Genomic DNA, 9,454 nt, shown 5'->3' with positions numbered 1-9,454 from the left:
CCGCTGCCCTCGGAGGCAGCCGCGTTAGAGCCCGAGCCCGGAGCGGCGTGCGCGGCCCGTACAGCGCCCTTAGACATATGACAAGGCAGCTGCCGACTCCCACAAGCTCAGCCACCTGCACCTTTCACCCTCCAGACTGCGAAATCTGTGGCAGAAGCTGACTGAATACTCAGCAGCTATCAGCCTCTACCCCTGGCCGTGTTCAGCGTGACAGCGCTGCTGCGATCTCTCCTGTTAGGTCAGCTCAGGTACCCACACAAACTGCAGGTGGAAATACAAACATTCCCGGAGTTGAGTGAAATTCCAAGAGCTGAAATATTCCTAGAGCTGAAATTCTGAAGCAATCTCAGATATTTAGAGCCTGTGCAGTTCCTACAGATACGACATAACTTCCTTTTCAGACCTGCACTCCGGATTTACTCCTCGGTGCAATATTTACAAAGGTTTATGAAATTCAAGTATCTTTTAAAGTGCCTAGATCCACCTCAGAGTGTCCAGGTAAATATTAAAATTAATACTTGCTACTGGAAGGACTGGCAGAAGAATGACAGCTCTGAAGTGAGAAGGCCTCAGCTGGCACATGGTTCAGTTTTGGGTATCTCATGTCAAAAAGGGCAGCCAACTGAAAGGAAAAACAGAAAAAAAGAGAGAAAAAAACAAACCAAAAAACCCAGAATCAGAGCTCTAGAAAACTGGTCCAGGGAGGAGAACTGAAATAAATGGCATTTAACCTAGAGAGAAGGCAGAGGGGAAACACTCTTCAAGAAATACAAGAAGTCATGGCAAAAAGTAATGAATTGTTCTGCACACACATTAGACAGCTAAAAGAGGTGAGTGGGCTTAAACTCCATCAAGAGATACTGCTTTAGATATTAGGAAAGCAAGGCTAACTTGGTACCGGCTGCAATTTCTTTGGGAGAGCATAGCATTTTGGGAACACACGTGCACTGGGTTGCAGAAACAAATGACTGAAGACAGCTGCCCAGATAGTAAACAGCCTCTGTTTACTTTGATCATTTCTTGGGCTCCAGGATGCAGGCTGAAATCGAAAGGCTAACTGAAATCTTCCACAGCCACACAAGAGATGACTGGAAAATAACAATTCTGAAACAACCGTTCAAGATATGCTCTTTCCTACACTTCAGTACAAAACTAATAAATACAATAAAACCTTTTTGCATACAAGTGTATATAAAGCTCCAGTTCCTGTTAGAGTGCTTGATAGAAGTGTTTTATTTTTTGAATTCTACAGAAGCTTAAAAGCCAATGTTGTGGGCTAAAATTAAGCACAGGACATTTCACTCTAGCAAAACTGGTCATGAGCATCAGAAAAAGTGGTGACGAAGAATATTCGTATATTCACAAGTAGTCATTGGACTCCTGCATACAAGAAGCTTGGAGTTCATAATGGTTTATCTGTACAGGAACATCCAGAAGAGTTAAGGCACACCAGTTAAGAGCGTACACTGAAATACACTGGATCTTTATGCAGATGCAAACTGACTTTAGATCACAGGCAGCTTTGGATCTGAACGAGAAGCTCCACTTGGGAATAAAACTTTAAATGAATACATATTGATCCCAATTGCTTTGCTTTAACTTCTCTGGATGACCTCCTGATGACAAGTGCTCCGCTTTTAATTAACTTCACTTTTCATATGAACATGCCAGTCAAGCTCATACCATAATTTTGAGAAGGCAACTTTGCTGGCAAGAGACAGACCTGTGAAAACAAGGACAAAAACAAAAGGCTGGAGGAGAGTCCCTCCTCCATGTCTCCTTTGTCCTTGGTTTCATAACAAGCAATGCAGCTCCCTCCAACTCTAGGTTTCTGCTCACTTGGCCTACAGTATTTTGGCAACTGCCATTTGGCTTAGATTTCAAATCACTGATTAATCTTCTCATATCTTCACTTCAGAAACCCTTCCTACAGGGCCTTCAAAGGCAAGTGAATTATAATGATGCCATAGCCACATCTTTCATAACCACACTTTTGTCTCACACATAACCAGACGAATTCTTAAATCCTCACTTTAAAATAGAAAATGAAGTAAAACATTGAACAATGCCTATAAAACCCCTCCCTCCCTCAGCCTCTGGGGTTTAAGAATCCAAAGGATAAAGGTACTCACGTAGCATGGCCAGCGGGGAGAGCAGCACCTAGTTAAAAAGTTACCTTATTTTTGGGAATCCATGTGGCAGGATGTGTAGTTCTAGGTCACTCACAGCTCTATCAGCATACAGATCTAGACAAATTCTCTACTCTGCAGACAGTGCAGCAGCAGCAGCTCCTGAGGGTACAGAGAAGAAATTCAGAGGGTATTCATACAGCCATCCTGGAAGGGGTCCTTCCCGGCAAAGAATGCAGCTGGAATGCTGAACACCCCTAAACTGACCAAAAAGGAATTATCACCCTGGGTAAAGTGGGGGGATGTTTGGGGTTTTTTGGTTGGTTGGTTGGTTTTTTTGTTTTCATTTTGTTGTTTGATTGTTTATGGGTTTTTTAAAAACAAGGCACATAATCCGCAATGGAGGAAAATCTCAAAACATAAACCAGTTCCAAATATTCGATCAACCACTGTCCTGTAACCTGTGGTCCAGATTGGGAAGCATCCTTTTGTACATTTGCAGTCTTTACAAAGTCTGCATAGGAGAGACTCTGGAATGAAAGGGCCAAGCTAGTATGTCCAAAGTTCATTGTTGTCTTAGGTGTTTTGTTAACTTGCTTGTGGAAAATGTCCATTAATGATTGAAGGGGAAAAAGGTGAGGAAAGCAATCACTAGTTTGACTAGAGTTTAATTTAAGCAGATGCATTAAATATCTGTGCACTTACATAGTCTAAAGGACACTCATTTGTCTTCAGCAGCCTTAAAAGGCAATACTTCAGTAGTTATAATTTAACCCTTCATGTGAGAGGCAGCAAGAGTGAGGCTCGTCAAGTGCTGTTTGACCACATTAAGCAGGATCATTATACCTTCCCTCAGATTTGTGTGAAAAGGAATAAGATTGCTTAAGCTGCAAAGAATACAGATTTCCCCCCAAGATGCCAGTAAAGTACTACAAAAACCCCTGGTGTCATCACAGCTATGCTGGCAGGGAACTTAACCTACTTTGAGGAGATGCAGATCTAGTGGCAGAACTGCCTCCCCCCACCCAGTCTGTCTGTCTGTCGCTGCCAGCACACAATGCAGTGTGTCCACACCATCGTCTTCTGAAGAGGTCCCATAACACAGGCAAGACCTGAAGTAGGTGTTCAGGTGAACGGAATCACCAATCTAACCACCATCTGACAAACTGTTCAGTTGTATACTTCCAAATGCTGATTTGTAAATTAATTTTCTGATTTAGTCTTTGAATCTCTATATACATGCAAAATAAACATCACATGCAAACCTTCTGCCAGGTTGGACGGGGCTTTGAGCAACCCGGTCTAGTGGAAGGTGTCCTTGCCCGTGGCAGGGGGGTTGGAACGAGATGGTCTTTAAGGTCCCTTCCAACCCAAACTATTCTATGATTCTGCAAAACTTGTAACAAAAGAAATATAGCAGTCACTTACATTGAAAAATTATAATCTATTTTTTTACTTTACATGACTGAAAGGGTTTTTTTTGTTCTTACACTACCCATATAGTTAATGAGAACATGGAAAGATTACAGGAAAAAGTTATCTAAGAAAAGTAATTTCATCTTGCTTCTGACTTAAATACTCTTGCTATGCAACACAATCAACTCATCTTAGTTATAAGGATGTTTTTTGAAGATTTCAGAAGTAAACTTGCTTAGTGGAAGTTTGTTATAACAAACGAGGGAACTAAGACAATTTTTACATAATGTAACCTTCTGAATCTGCTGCATACATTTGCATTCTCTAAACTGATAAAGGAACTACTTGGGTTTGTTAAATAATGATGCTTTATGTATTAGAACATTAAGGAAAAATCGCAATAATTTAAGGCTATCTAAAAAATCACATATACTTCAATTAAACTACAATAGTGCACATGAAATGACAAATAAGTGCTGGCAGCATGAAGCACATCTGCTAAGAGTGTGAAATGGAAATAAAATTAGTGCTGCATCTCCAAGCAAAGAAATTTATCAGTTCCATTTCTCTAGAGCATCCACTTTCAGGGAATATAAAGTAGTACATTTTTATTATGGCATAAGTCTCTCATGACCTCTAAGTTTGCCATAAATTCACCAAGATCAATGCCAGTACAGACCAAAAGTGCTATTTTTACCAAGATAGAAATTTTCTGTTGTTCAACCCCATCTCCCCATGTAGCATTGATCTTGATAAGTGTCCCTCGAGTAAAGCTAAAACCTAGTTAAGTTGGTGCATGTTATACTGGGATAGCTCAGAATGCACTCGATGTTTTAGGGAAAGGATTCAATTTTCTTTACAGATTGGAAGAAGATTCCTTACAGAAGGCAGCCATCTCATATAGGACCGAATCTTGTATATAAAAGTATGTATGGTTACATTAGAGAACCAGATGTCAGTGAAAATACCTGCATATTAAAAAAACCACAATACATAATCAAATCACTTTTGCAGAAAATAACTTAATAAAACACCATTTCCCTTTCTAGATGCCACACCTCTTTCTGAGCTATTGTATATAGGGCACAAAGTGCTTGCTTAACTAGAGGGAGGCAGACTGGTTTATGCTACCTCTGGTTTTTTGTTCTTAATCAGGAATATCAGATCTCTTTTCTAAGTTTTATTTTTTATTACCTTCATGCCCTAAAAGGCTAGCATAACAATCTTTAATAAAGAATATGATGCAAATTGGTTAAGCACATTTTTACTTTCAGCAGTGGGTGGACAGAAAATAGAGAACTGGATCCTTAGTAATGCTGAAAAGCAGCATGAACTACAACAAAGCAAGTACCAGAATGTCCCCTCTAGTCCCATGCTACAAACTCCTGGGTGATGGCTGCAGTAATCAGAGCTGTAGCAGAGGGCATGATGAGGTGGCAAAAATGCATAAAGAACGTCCTTTAAGAAAATAATGACTCATTTGTTACACAGAACTATCTCCAGCTTCTGCCTGTTGAGCACATGACACGGAGCAGGCTGTTACCAACCACATCACACGCCTGCTGATTTTCCAGTGGGACTTGGATCGTTCAATACTGTGTCAGTCGGATGCTCTAGAAATCCTCAGTTCCCCTCTGGTGGATAGCATTTAGTCTTTGTAAAGACTATGTAAAACAGCCTTTGCAAACACGGGCCAAGTAGATGACTTCAGCTCCAGAGCAAGATGACAATCTCAGCATATCAAAGGCAAGTATTTTTGTTGAGGTAGTCACCAGGTAGAGCATGAACACTGGAGACGGCTCCTCAGAAGTGCTGTTTGCTTATTACCCACTGACAATCATCTACTTCTTGTCAGTAGAGAATACCAAAGTTTAATGGCACACATTTATCAGGGCAGGAAGTAGCATAATGCATTCCTGTGAGACTCTGCAGAGTACAGGCATACACTTTTCATCTTGCCTGAGTATTAAGTCCATTTAATAGAGTTGTGTTAGCTTTTCCCTCACTTATTTAACTACATTAAAATACTGAGGAAGGCATTTATTTTCTGTCAATGAAATGAAGAGGCTAATAGTAGCAGTATGAAACAGCAAGAGACCTAAATTCATCTCAGTGCAATCTCATTTCAATGCAAATATTGTCAATTTTTTCCTGTATAATGCAGTTCTGCCAGTTATTTCCAGTATTGCCCTTAGCCTAGTCTTGGGTTTTCACAGGCTGAGACTGCGATTCCAAATTACACTGCCTTTTTGTAGTTATGCTTATGCATTGATCTGTTGGCGATACAGCACATGCTAAAGCAATTCACAAGTTATCTCCAAATGTCTGTAAAGTGTCCCACAAAGCCTACATATTTTAATTTCATACTGCCAAGACGAACTCAGTTAGTGGAGGCACAGAAGGAAAGGAAGATTCCACAATGGAAGAGGTTTATTTTAAGCCTATGTTAAGCTGCCACCAGGGCTTGTCTAAATATAGATCTGTCCACTGTAAACACCCTTAGTCTGCATTTAGTGCGGACTCACGCAGAGTTACTCAGCAATGGCAAGCAGGCTTTACATTCATGCCCAGGCCCGCAATAACTCTGTCATAACTGATTCCCGAAGAAACAGTTTGTGAGTGAGTTTCTGCGTCCAAAAAGAAACATTAACCAAGAAAAGCTTACCTCCTCCTGTTGGCATCATGCCTTTGTCATCTAAGCTCTCAAGATGAGAAGCAAGCTCACTAAGGGCCTGTTGCTTTCAGGCTCAGCTCTTCAGCTCACCATGATTTGCAAAGGACAGGCAAGCAGGGGCTGCGCAGACATGTTCCTTGAGCTTCTGCAGCAGCTCACATGTGACAAGGCAGGAAACAGCCTGCGTTGGGCAGGTGTGGGTCATTGTTCTGCCGCTCAGAAATCCTGGCATCTGTACCATGCTTTCCTGCTAACTCCTGTCCTCCACTTGTTAATGCTTGCTCTGCCTTCGAATCATCAATACTTGTTTTCTGCAGCATAAATGCTGTGTTATATTGAAACCATCTATCTCAAGCACTGGTAATCTCACTGCATCTGCAAAGAGCTTGGACAATTTACCAGCAATAAATTAGCTTAAAATTTACTTGGTCTGACAACTACAATGTAAACATATCCGGTGTGTTCTATCACTGCAATGTGATACTCCCTCCAAGTTTATGTGAATCATCCTCCCAATGACTGTGAAGAGAATTGGAAACCATTGTCTGTTTACTAATCATTTGAGCTTCCTTACCAAAAAAGTACAAATACAAAAAAGGGTGCCTTCCCTGAAAAAACTTGGGGACTCCTCTGTAACTTCCCTGTAAACCAGACATAAATGTGTAACTGTACCTGTGTTAAACTTTATTTGGATTTTGGGCTTTGCTACTCAGAGTATATGGCAAAGATTGCCAAATGAAAGGATCAGGACACTGTATTTAGTAAGCTAGCAGCCCAAGATCTGCCAGTGCTGTGCTCTTGTGCTGACCCGGAGTCAGAGTTGTGTGGGTCGGCATTTGATATGGTTCCAAACCTCAGTGTAATAGTTGAACCTAGATGAGCTTTCATCTCTGACGCACATCACCTACCAACTAAATTATGTAACAAGATCTACCTTTGAAACCTTTGCAATCTACTTTGAAGTGTCCAGTAATCATTACAACAAGTAGTGGAACAAGCAGAAAAATTAGAAAATCAAATGGTCAGTAGAACATATGCATATGAGGACAGGCTGAGAGAGTTGGGGTTGTTCAGCCTGGAGAAGAGAAGGCTGCGGGGAGACCTTATAGCGGCCTTCCAGTACTTAAAGGGGGATACAGGCTACTCTTGATCAGGGGGGGTAGGGATAGGATGAGGGGTAACAGGTTTAAACTGAAAGAGGGTAGATTTAGATTAGACAGAAGGAAGAAATTCTTTACTGTGAGGATGGTGAGACACTGGCACAGGTTGCCCAGAGAAGCTGTGGCTGCCCCCTCCCTGGCAGTGTTCAAGGCCAGGTTGGATGGGGCTTTGAGCAACCTGGTCTAGTGGAAGGTGTCCCTGCCCATGGCAGCGGGGTTGGGACTAGATGATCTCCAAGGTTCCTTCCAACCCAAACCACTCTATGGTTCTATGTTACATACTCATTCATGTCCTGAAAACGGGCCAAGGAAGGTGGTTTCTTCTCTGCCCTGCAGATGACTCTTCCAATGCAACATATTCACACAGCAAGCCCTGTCCAAAGCCCTACAGTACTCCTCAATCATTTTGTAAGCATCAGGGTTTTATTTATTTTCCATTGCCATTGTCTGTGGCTTTTTCCCATTTGAGGAAGACTCCGCACCTGTAGCAAATAACGCTCCTTACACAACATGGCCAGGCTGAGGCGCCTTGACAGTCTTATGGAGTACCTGCTGCCCACTACAAATCAGGCATCAGATGCTTACTGTAGCAGCAGCTAGAATCATGTGGGAGTGGCATAATCATTCAGATGATCGGCTCTCTGTAACTGCTGTCAGTGTTTAGAAACATTCATTCACTTTTGAACACGGCAGGAAGTTTCTTTATAGCACTTGAGTTTTGGACAGTTGGTGTTATCCTTATTTCACAAGGGATGCTCGTAAGACTTACTGGTATGACAGGCCAAAAAAATACGTATGAATGAGGCACAAGAGAACACCCCCCTCTAAAGATAGAAAGGGCAGAATGCATCTATTGTGTGTCAGTTTCCTTTAAACTACAGAATTTCTGGGCTCTGAAACAGTGGGTGAAACTGCCTGTGCATCATGCATACGAGCAAAGCATCAAATGGCAAAATGTCTACCAGTGTGTTTCAGACTAGGCAATCCCACTTTGACAGTGAGATCAAGAGAGAGAGGCTAAACCACCAGCTCACTGACCTCAATCTTAGAAAACCCAATGCTATTACATACATAAATAGAGCTCCAATTGATTGATTTAGATGGCATTCAGACAATGTCACTGGAGAACACTGAAGTACACTCTAGCAGGCATAAACAGGTCTACCTTGGAAATCTTGCAGCATGTTCACGTCCAGACTAAATTAATGTGGAGAGTTTCTGGGTAGAGATTGCCTTGATCCTCTTGCCCCTTACAAAAGCTATTAAAACCTGAAAAGATTTTGCCTGAACAGTTCGAAATTAGATCACATCTCACATCTAAGGTACATAGAGAAGTCTCTACTTTGAATTCACAAGGCTTTGGAGATTTTTTTTTTTTTTCTCCCCAAAGCAAATTCATGTATTAAACACAAAGAACAACCACTTTCAGAGGAATCTAGAATGCTTCCTGAAAGAAGGAAGCAGTCCTACCTTGAACTGTGGGATTGCACAAGTCAGACCCATGACTACAACATGAGACTGAGAGCCAAGCCAAGGTTCTGCAGTGGGGTGTAATTTAGGTAGGGGTAGCATGGGCTTGGAGTGAGCTCTTCAGATTCTTCTCTCCTCTTAGCGATGAGTCTTGCCTCAGAGAACGGTTATTTCTCCATTGATTCATGCGGCTTTTAGGCAATGAGAAGTCCCTCAGAAGAGACATAGTATCTGCAAGGATATTAAAAGGATTTGAGAGTCGGACAAAGAAAAAAGTGTCCATTTGACAAAGAAAAAAGCTATCCTTATTTGGCTATACTTATTTTTGTATTTTGGAAATAGTTGAGACATTGGAGAAAGTTTGTTTTAAATATCTCTATCCAGGCTTGGAATTTCCTTTTAACACACAAAGCATTCCTATACAGTTAATAGGTGTGTAAACTGACACATGAATTTCCTCTTCCATTTTCCTTCGCATTCTTGTTCCCCTCACCTCAAACAGTCATTAAAAGAAGTCTCTATAATTTGCCCAAGAGGCCAACTGGCACAAACTTTGTATACAACTAGACAGCATCTTAAATTCAGGGCCAGGGTCTTCATAGAAA

The 9,454-nt window shown here is 41.4% G+C and overlaps 1 long non-coding RNA gene across 1 annotated transcript; it reads right to left on the bottom strand.

Annotated features, from left to right (window-relative positions):
- Nucleotides 1-291: 291 nt before the first annotated feature.
- LOC141945788 (uncharacterized) lies at nucleotides 292-9,067 on the bottom strand. Its single transcript, XR_012629612.1, has 3 exons — nucleotides 8,850-9,067; nucleotides 2,177-2,291; nucleotides 292-622 (listed from the first exon to the last, which is right to left on the bottom strand). It is a non-coding gene; the product is annotated as an uncharacterized LOC141945788 (long non-coding RNA).
- Between the last annotated feature and the right edge of the window lie 387 nt (nucleotides 9,068-9,454).

This window comes from Strix uralensis, chromosome 7, assembly GCF_047716275.1.
Source record: "Strix uralensis isolate ZFMK-TIS-50842 chromosome 7, bStrUra1, whole genome shotgun sequence".
NCBI lineage: Eukaryota > Metazoa > Chordata > Aves > Strigiformes > Strigidae > Strix > Strix uralensis.
Note: the sequence above shows the minus strand (reverse complement) of the source record. Positions and strands in the feature narration are given on the sequence as shown.